This window comes from Mustela lutreola, chromosome 13 (assembly GCF_030435805.1).
Source record: "Mustela lutreola isolate mMusLut2 chromosome 13, mMusLut2.pri, whole genome shotgun sequence".
In the NCBI taxonomy this organism is placed as follows: domain Eukaryota; kingdom Metazoa; phylum Chordata; class Mammalia; order Carnivora; family Mustelidae; genus Mustela; species Mustela lutreola.
Genome location: NC_081302.1, coordinates 89,496,079 through 89,506,679, shown reverse-complemented (window position 1 = coordinate 89,506,679; position 10,601 = coordinate 89,496,079). Strand labels below are relative to the sequence as shown.

Here is a 10,601-nt window from a genome sequence, read left to right as displayed (position 1 = left end):
TGTGATACAACACATTAATAAAAGAAAGAACAAGAACCATATGATACTCTCCAGAGATGCTGAAAAAGCATTTGACAAAGTACAACATCCCTTCCTGATCAAAACTCTTCAACGTGTAGGGATAGAGGGCACATACCTCAATATCATCAAAGCCATCTATGAAAAACCCACCGCAAATATCATTCTCAATGGAGAAAAACTGAAAGCTTTTCCCCTAAGGTCAGGAACACGGCAGGGATGTCCATTATCACCACTGCTATTCAACATCGTACTAGAGGTCCTAGCCTCAGCAATCAGACAACAAAAGGAAATTAAAGGCATCCAAATCGGCAAAGAAGAAGTCAAATTATCGCTCTTTGCAGATGATATGATACTATATGTGGAAAACCCAAAAGACTCCACTCCAAAACTGCTAGAACTTATACAGGAATTCAGTAAAGTGTCAGGATATAAAATCAATGCACAGAAATCAGTTGCATTTCTCTACACCAACAGCAAGACAGAAGAAAGAGATATTAAGGAGTCAATCCCATTTACAATTGCATCCAAAACCATAAGATACCTAGGAAAAAACCTAACCAAAGAGACACAGAATCTATACTCAGAAAACTATAAAGTACTCATGAAAGAAATTGAGGAAGACACAAAGAAATGGAAAAATGTTCCATGCTCCTGGATTGGAAGAAAAAATATTGTGAAAATGTCTATGCTACCTAAAGCAATCTACACATTTAATGCAATTCCTATCAAAGTACCATCCATCTTTTTCAAAGAAATGGAACAAATAATGCTAAAATTTATATGGAACCAGAAAAGACCTCGAATAGCCAAAGGGATATTGAAAAAGAAAGCCAACGTTGGTGGCATCACAATTCCGGACTTCAAGCTCTATTACAAAGCTGTCATCATCAAGACAGCATGGTACTGGCACAAAAACAGACCCATAGATCAATGGAACAGAATAGAGAGCCCAGAAATAGACCCTCAAATCTATGGTCAACTAATCTTCGACAAAGCAGGAAAGAATTTCCAATGGAAAAAAGACAGCCTTTTCAATAAATGGTGCTGGGAAAATTGGACAGCCACATGCAGAAAAATGAAATTGGACCATTTCCTTACACCACACACAAAAATAGACTCAAAATGGATGAAGGACCTCAATGTACGAAAGGAATCCATCAAAATCCTTGAGGAGAACACGGGTAGCAACCTCTTCGACCTCTGCCGCAGCAACATCTTCCTAGGAACAACGCAAAAGGCAAGGGAAGCAAGGGAAAAAATGAACTACTGGGATTTCATCAAGATCAAAAGCTTTTGCACAGCAAAGGAAACAGTTAACAAAATCAAAAGACAACTGACAGAATGGGAGAAGATATTTGCAAACGACATATCAGATAAAGGACTAGTGTCCAGAATCTATAAAGAACTTAGCAAACTCAACACCCAAAGAACAAATAATCCAATCAAGAAATGGGCAGAAGACATGAACAGACATTTCTGCAAAGAAGACATCCAGATGGCCAACAGACACATGAAAAAGTGCTCCATATCACTCGGCATCAGGGAAATACAAATCAAAACCACAATGAGATATCACCTCACACCAGTCAGAATGGCTAAAATCAACAAGTCAGGAAATGACAGATGCTGGCGAGGATGCGGAGAAAGGGGAACCCTCCTACACTCTTGGTGGGAATGCAAGCTGGTGCAGCCACTCTGGAAAACAGCATGGAGGTTCCTCAAAATGTTGAAAATAGAACTGCCCTATGACCCAGCAATTGCACTATTGGGTATTTACCCTAAAGATACAAATGTAGTGATCCAAAGGGACACATGCCCCCGAATGTTTATAGCAGCAATGTCCACAATAGCCAAACTATGGAAAGAACCTAGATGTCCATCAACAGATGAATGGATCAAGAAGATGTGGTATATATACACAATGGAATACTATGCAGCCATCAAAAGAAATGAAATCTTGCCATTTGCAACAACATGGATGGAACTAGAGCGTATCATGCTTAGCGAAATAAGTCAAGCAGAGAAAGACAACTATCATATGATCTCCCTAATATGAGGAAGTGGTGATGCAACATGGAGGCTTAAGTGGGTAGAAGAAGAATAAATGAAACAAGATGGGATTGGGAGGGAGACAAACCATAAGTGACTCTTAATCTCACGAAACAAACTGAGGGTTGCCGGGGGGAGGGGGATTGGGAGAAGGGGGTGGGATTATGGACATTGGGGAGGGTATGTGATTTGGTGAGTGCTGTGAAGTGTGTAAACCTGGTGATTCACAGACCTGTACCCCTGGGGATAAAAATATATGTTTATAAAAAATAAAAAATTAAAAACTCTCAAAAAAAAAAAAAAAAAACCAGACAGGAGCACTACAAAAGCAAAACAAAACAAAACAAAAACAAACAAACAAACAAAGAAAAAACAAAGCAGCAACAAAAAGAACTACTGGATAATATTCCTGATAAATAAAAATGTAAAAATTCTCTACAAAATGCTACAAAACTGAATTCACCAGCACATATCAGTAAATGTGATGCATTATATTAATAGAATGATCAATAAAAACTCATATGATCAACTCAATATATGCAGAAAAGGCATTTGACAAAATTCAACACCCTTTCATAATAAAAATACTCACCAAACTGGGTACAGAAAGAATACACATCAACATAATAAAAACCACATATTCCGTGGAAGGATTCAAGATGGTGGAGAAGTAGCAGGCTGAGACGACATCAGGTAGCAGGAGATCAGCTAGATAGCTTATCTAACCATTGCAAACACCTACAAATCCAATGGGAGATCAAAGAGAAGGAGAGCAACAATTCTAGAAACAGAAAATTGATCACTTTCTGAAAGGTAGAGCCGGCAGAAAAGTGAACCCGAAGAACAGGAAGGTAGACCACGGCGGGGGGGTGGGGTGCAGCTCCCGGCAAGCGGTGGAGCAACGGAGCACAAAATCAGGACTTTTTAAAAGTTTGATCCACTGAGGGATATCACCCCAGAGGCTAAACCAGAGTGAAGCCCAAGAGGGGTCAGCATAGTCCCAGGTCCCTCAGGGTCACAGAAGGACCAGGGGTATCTGAGTGTCACAGAACTCACAGGTATTAGAGTGGGGAAGCCGGCTACAGAGACAAAGCTGAGGAGTGAGCTCTCAACCCAGGGTTACTTTGAACCAGGCATAGGCAGGATGAGCTTGGAGCATGGCCAAGGGCCAGGGAGACGGGAGTAATTGAGCTCTTTTCTCCAAGCATGGCCAGAGGCCAGGGAGATGAGAATGACCAAGGACTTTTCTCCAAGTACGAGTGACAGAGCGCTTTTCTCCAAGCATGGCCAGAGGCTGGGAAGATGGGAGTGATTAAGCACTTTTCTCTAAGGGTGCACTGAGGAGCGGGGCCTTGAGCTCTCCACTACTCTGGGCAGGATTGTGAGACCGCCATTATCATTCCATCATCCAGAACTCTACGGAAAGCCTTCAGGGAATAAAAGCTCCTGGATTACTTAGCCTTACCCCAGGTAAGGGCAGGACAAATCCATCTCGGGCAAAGACACTTGAGAATCAATACAACAGGCCCCTTGCCAGAAGACCAACAAGAAACCCAGCCAAGATCAACTTCACTTAGTAAGGAGAACAGTGGAATTCCAGAGGAGGAGAAAGCAAAACAAGGAATTCGTGGCTTTCTCCCAATGATTCATTAGTCTTGCAGTTATATATTTTTTTCTTTTTTCTTCTGCTAATTTTTTAACTTTTACCCTTTCCTCTTAATGATTTTTAACTAGTTTATTTTTAAAATACCTTACAAAAAATAATAATCTATTTTGAATCTTCATTATTATAGTCATATTTTATCCTCCATTGTACCTAACTATATATTTTTTTACACATAGAGTTTTTTCTTTTAAAAAATTTGGGGTATAACTTCTCCTAATAGAACAAAATATACCCTAAATCTATCTCCAAGATTGTTCTAGTGTCCAGCCTGAGCAAATTCTCTCCAGTTTATTTTTCTTTATTGTCCCAACCAACTTGCTTTATCAACTTATTTTTTAGAACTTAAATTTATTTATCATTTTTTTAAAGATTTTATTTATTTATCAGAGAGAGGGGGGGAGAGAGTGAGCACAGGCAGACAGAATGGCAGGCAGAGGCAGAGGGAGAAGCAGGCGCTCTGTCGAGCAAGGAGCCCGATGTGGGACTCGATCCCAGGACGCTGAGATCATGACCTGAGCCGAAGGTAGCTGCTTAACCAACTGAGCCACCCAGGCATCCCTTTTTTCCTCATTTTTATAGGTTTATTCCATCCCTTCATTGTGCCTACGCTTATATGTTTTTCATCCTTTAAAATCTTGGGAGGTAGTCTCTTCTAAGAGACCCAAATACTCCCAAAATTAAGTGAGTGACCCTGTTCTAGTCACAAGTCTAGTATATATATATATTTTTTTCTTTTTTAATATTTTTTCCTTGTTTTCTTTTTTTTAAACCTTTTTTTCCCCCTTGAACTTCTTTTTTATCCCCTTTCGTTCTCCCACAACTTGGGTCTCTTCTGATTTGGTTAAAGCACATTTTCCTGGGGTCTTTACCACCTTTTTAGCATTTTATTTGCTCCTTTATATATTCTTATCTGCTCAAAATGACAAGGTGGAAAAACTCACCACAAGAAAAAGAACAAGAGGCAATACCAAAGGCTAGGGACCTAATCAAAACAGACATTGGTAATATGACAGAACTAGAGTTTAGAATGACAACTCTCAAGGTTCTAGTTGGGCTCGAAAAAGGCATGGAAGTTATTAGAGAAACCCTCTCCAGAGAGATAAAAGCCCTTTCTGGAGAAATAAAAGAACTAAAGCCTAACCAAGTTGAAATCAAAAGAGCTGTTAATGAGGTGCAATAAAAAAAATGGAAGTTCTTACTGCTAGGACAAATGAGGCAAAAGAATTAGTGATATGGAAGACCAAATGATTGAGAATAAAGAAGCTGAGCAAAAGAGAGACAAAAAAATACTGGACCACGAGGAGAGAATTTGAGAGATAAGTGAACCCATAAGATGACACAACATTAGAATAATTGGGATCCCTGAAGAAGAAGAAAGAGAGAGGGGAGCAGAAGGTATATTGGAGAGAATTTTGTAGAGAATTTCCTTATTATGGCAAAGGGAAAAAACATCAAAATCCAGGAGATGCAAAGAATGACCCTCAAAATCAATAAAAATGGGTCCACACCCCGTAACCTGATAGTAAAATTTACAACTGTTAACAACAAAGAGAAAATCCTGAAAGCAGCCTGGGAAAAGAAGTCTGTATTGTACAACAGTAAAAACATTTGATTGGCAGCAGACTTATCCACAGAGACCTGGCAGACCAGAAAGAACTGGCATGATATATTCAGTGTTAAATGAGGAAAACATGCAGCCAGGAATACTATATCCAGCTAGGCTATCATTGAAAATAGAAGGAGAGATTAAAAAGCTACCAGGACAAACAAAAGCTGAAAGAATTTGCAAACACCAAACCAACTCTCCAGGAAATATTGAAAGGGGTCCTCTAAGCAAAGAGAGAGCCTAAAAGTAGTAGATCAGAAAGGAACAGAAACAATATACAGTAGCAGTCACATTATAGGCAATACAATGCCACTAAATTCATATCTCTCAATAGTTACCCTGAATGTAAATGGCCTAAATGCACCAATCAAAAGACACAGGGTATCAGAATGGATAAAAAGCAAAACCCATCAATATGCTGCCCAAGAAACTCATCATAGACACGAAGACACCCCCAGATTTAAAGAGAGGGGGTGGAAAACAATTTACCATGCTAATGGACATCAGAAGAAAGCTGGGGTGGCAATCCTTATATCAGATCAATTAGATTTTAAGCCAAAGACTATAATAAGTGATGAGGAAGGACACTATATCATACTCAAAGGGTCTGTCCAACAAGAAGACCTAACAATTTTAAATATCTATGTCCTGAATATGGGAGCAGCCAACTATATAAACCAATTAATAACAAAATCAAAGAAACACATCGACAATAATAAAATAATAGTAGGGGAATTTAACGCTCCCCTCATTGAAATGGACAGATCATCCAAGCAACAGATCAACAAGGAAAAAGGCCTTAAATGACACACTGGACAAGATGGACATCACAGGTATATTCAACACATTCCATCCCAAAATAACAGAATACACATTCTTCTCTAGTGCACATTGAACATTTTCCAGAATAGACCACATCCTGGGTCATAAATCAGATCTCAACCATTATCAAAAGATTGGGATCATCCCCTGCATATTCTCAGACCACAATGCTCTGAAACTAGAACTCAATCACAAGAGGAAATTTGGAAAGAACACAAATACATGGAGACTAAACAGCATCCTTCTAAAAAATGAATTGGTCAACCAGGAAATTAAAGAAGAATTGAAAAAATCCATGGAAACAAATGATAATGAAAACAAAAGTGTTCAAAATCTGTGGGATACAGCAAAGGCAGTCCTGAGAGGAAAATATAAAGCTGTACGAGCCTTTCTCAAGAATCAAGAGAGATCTCAAATACAAAACATAACCCTACACCTAAAGGGGTCAGAGAACAACAAAGAAAGCCTAAACCCAGCAGGAGAAGAGGAATAATAAAGATCAGAGCAGAAATCAATGAAATAGAAACAAACGAACAAAAAAACACACAAACAAAACAAAACAAAACAAAAAACCAATAGAACAAATCAACGAAACTAGGAGCTGGTTCTTTGAAAGAATTAATAAGATTGATAAAGAAAGAGAAAGGACCCAAATAAATAAAATCATGAATGAAAGAGGAGAGATCACAACCAACAGCAAAGAAATACAAACAATTATAAGAACATACTATGAGCAACTCTACGCCAACAAATTCAACAGTGGGGAAGAAATGGATACATTCCTAGAGACATATAAACTACCACAACTGAACCAGGAAGAAATAGAAAACCTGAACAGACCCATAACCAGTATGGAGATTGAAACAGTCATCAAAAATCTCCAAACAAACAAAAGCCCCGGGCCAGATGGCTTCCCAGGGGAATCCTACCAAACATTTAAAGAAGAATTAATTCCTATTCTCCTGATACTGTTCCAAAAAAATAGAAATGGAAGGAAAACTTCCAAACTCTTTTTTTTCTGAGGCCAGCATCACCTTGATCCCAAAACCAGACAAGGATCCCATCAAAAAAGAGAACTACAGACCAATATCCTTGATGAACATGGATGCAAAAATTCTCACCAAAATACTAGCCAATAAGATTCAACAGTACATTAAAAAGATTATTCACCACGACCAAGTGGGATTTATTCCAGGGCTACAAGGTTGGTTCAACATCTGCAAATCAATCAATGTGATACAACACATTAATAAAAGAAAGAACAAGAACCATATGATACTCTCCAGAGATGCTGAAAAAGCATTTGGCAAAGTGCAGTGTCCCTTCCTGATTAAAACTTTTCAAAGTGTAGGGATAGAGGGCACATATTATCAATATTATCAAAGCCATCTATGAAAAACCCACTGCAAATATCATTCTCAATGGAGAAAAACTGAATACTTTTCCGCTGAGGTCAGGAACACAGCAGGGATGTCCGTTATCACCACTGCTATTCAACATCGTACTAGAAGTCCTAGCCTCAGCAATCAGACAACAAAAAGAAATTAAAGGCATCCAAATTTTGCCAAATTGGCAAAAGAGAAGTCAAACTATCCCTGTTTGCAGACGATATGACACTGTATGTGGAAAGCTTAAAGGACTCCACTCCAAATCTGCTATAACTTGTATAGGAATTCTGTGAACTGTCAGGATATAAATCAATGAACAGAAATTGGTTGCATTTTTTTTTTATACCAACAAGACTGAAGAAATAGAAATTAAGGAGTGAATCCCATTTACAATTGCACTCAAAACCCTAAGATACCTAGGAATAAACCTAACCAAAGAGACAAAGAATCTATACTCAGAAAACTCTTAAGTATTCATGAAAGAAATTGAAGAAGACACAAAGAAATGGAAAAATGTTCTATGCTCCTGTATTGGAAGAACAAATATTGTAAAAATGTCTATGCTACCTAAAGCAATCTACACATTTAATGCAATCCCTATCAAAATCCCATCCATTTTTTTCAAAGAAATGGGACAAATCATCCTAAAATATATATGGAACCAGAAAATATCTCGAATAGCCAGAGGAATATTGAAAAAGAAAGCCTAAGTTGTTGGCATCACAATTCCAGACTTCAAGCTCTATTACAAAGTTGTCATCATCAAGATAGTAGGGAACTGTCCCCAAAACAGACATAGATCAATGGAACAGAATAGAGAGCCCAGAAATACACCCTCAACTCTATGGTCAACTAATCTTCAACAAAGCAGGAAGGAATGTCCTATGGAAAAGAGACAGCCTCTTCAACAAATGGTGTTGGGAAAATTGAACAGCCACATGCAGAAAAATGAAGTTGGACCTTTTCCTTACACCATACATGAAAATAGACTGGAAATGGATGAAGAAGCATAATGTGAGAAAGGAATCCATCAAAATCCTTGAGGAGAGAACAGGTAGCAACCTCTTCGACCTCAGCAGCAGCAAATTCTTCCTAGGAACATCGCCAAAGGCAAGGGAAGCAAGGGCAAGAATGAACTATTGGGATTTCATCAGATCAAAAAGCTTTTGCACAGCAAAGGAAACAGTTAACAAAGCCAAAAGATGACTGTCAGAATTTATCTGGGAGAAGATATTTGCAAATGACATACCAGATAAAGGGCCAGTATCTATCCAAAATCTATAAAGAGCTTATCAAACTCAACACCCTAAGACCAAATAATCCAATGAAGAAATGGGCAGAGGACATGAACAGGCATTTCTGCAAAGAATACATCCAAATGGCCAACAGACACATGAAAAAATGCTCCACATCACTCGGCATCAGGGAAATACAAATCAAAACCAGAATGAGATACCACCTCACACCTGTCAGAATGGCTAAAATGAACAAGTCAGTCAATGAAAAATGCTGGCGAGGATGTGGAGAAAGGGCAACCCTCCTACACTGTACGTGGGACCACTCTGGAAAACAGCGTGGAGGTGCCTCAAAAAGCTGAAAATAGAACTAGCCTATGACCCAGTGATTGTAGTACTGGGTATATACCCTAAAGATACAAATGTGGCATTCTGAAGGGGCACATGCACCCAAATGTTTATAGCAGCAATGTCCACAATAGTTAAACTATGGAAAGAACCTAAATGTCCTTCAACAGATGAATCAGTAAATAAGATGTGGTATATATGTACAATGGGATACTATGCAGCCATCAAAAGAAATGAAATCCTGCTATTTGTGATGACGTGGATGGAACTAGAGGCTATTATGCTTGGCAAAATAAATCAATCTGAGAAAGACAACTATCATATGATCTCCCTGATATGATGAAGTGGAGATGCAACATAGGCGGTTTCGGGCATACGAAAAGAAAAATAAAAGAAGATGGGATTGGGAGGGAGACAAACCATAAAAGACTGAATCTCACAAAACAGACTGAGGGTTTCTGGGGGGAGGTGTGTTGGGAGAGGATGATGGGGGTATGGACATTGGGGAGGGCAGGTGCTATGGTGAGTGATGGTGAGTGCTGTGAAATGTGTAAACCTGGTGATTCACAGACCTGTACCCCTAGGGATAAAAACACATTATATGTTCATAAAAAATCAAAAAAATAATTTAAAAAATCCATTAAAGAAAAAACACATATTGCACGCCCAGACCTAATCTCATATTCAATCAAAAAAGTTTGAAAGTTTTCCCCTTAAAGATCAGAAAAAAGACAATTGTGTCCACTTTCACTATTCTCATTTGACATAGTACTGGATGTCTTAGCCAGAGAAAAAAGGAACACAAAGAAATAAAAGACTCAAAAAAAAAAAAAAAAAAGGAAGAAGTAAAATTTTCTTTTTTTGGATAACATGAACTTACATGTAAAAGAATCCTAAAAAATTCACAAAAAATTTTGAATTAACAAATTTAGTAAAGCTGCCAAATACAAGATCAATATATAAAAGACAAGAATTTTGTTTTGTAAAGTTTTTTTTTTATATGGAATGCTTCCCAGTTTTTCATGTCATCCTTGTTCAGTGATCAAGCTAATCTTCTCTGCATCATTCCAATTTTAGTATATGTGCTGCCAAAGTAAGCACAAGACAGGAGCATTTTAACACTCTAATGATGAACTGTCTGAAAAAATAAAGAGAACAATCTAATTCACAATAGCATCAAAACTAATAAAATACTTAGGAAAAGATTTAACTAAGAAGATGAAAGATCTGTACCCCATAAACTATGACATTGATAAAGAATTGAAGGAGACATAAATGGAAAGATAGCTCATATTTATGAATGGTAAGAATTAACATTGTTAAAATGTCCATACTACCGAAAACCATCTGTAAATTCAATTCCTATCAAAAATCCAATGTTAGGGGCGCCTGGGTGGCTCAGTGGGTTAAGCCGCTGCCTTCGGCTCAGGTAATGATCCCAGGGTCCTGGGATCGAGCCCTGCATC

At 38.2% G+C, this 10,601-nt stretch overlaps 1 non-coding gene across 1 annotated transcript; it reads right to left on the bottom strand.

Moving 5' to 3' along the window:
- Nucleotides 1–10,129: 10,129 nt before the first annotated feature.
- LOC131814184 (U6 spliceosomal RNA) lies at nt 10,130–10,236 on the bottom strand. Its single transcript, XR_009347185.1, has one exon. It is a non-coding gene; the product is annotated as a U6 spliceosomal RNA (small nuclear RNA).
- Nucleotides 10,237–10,601: the final 365 nt, after the last annotated feature.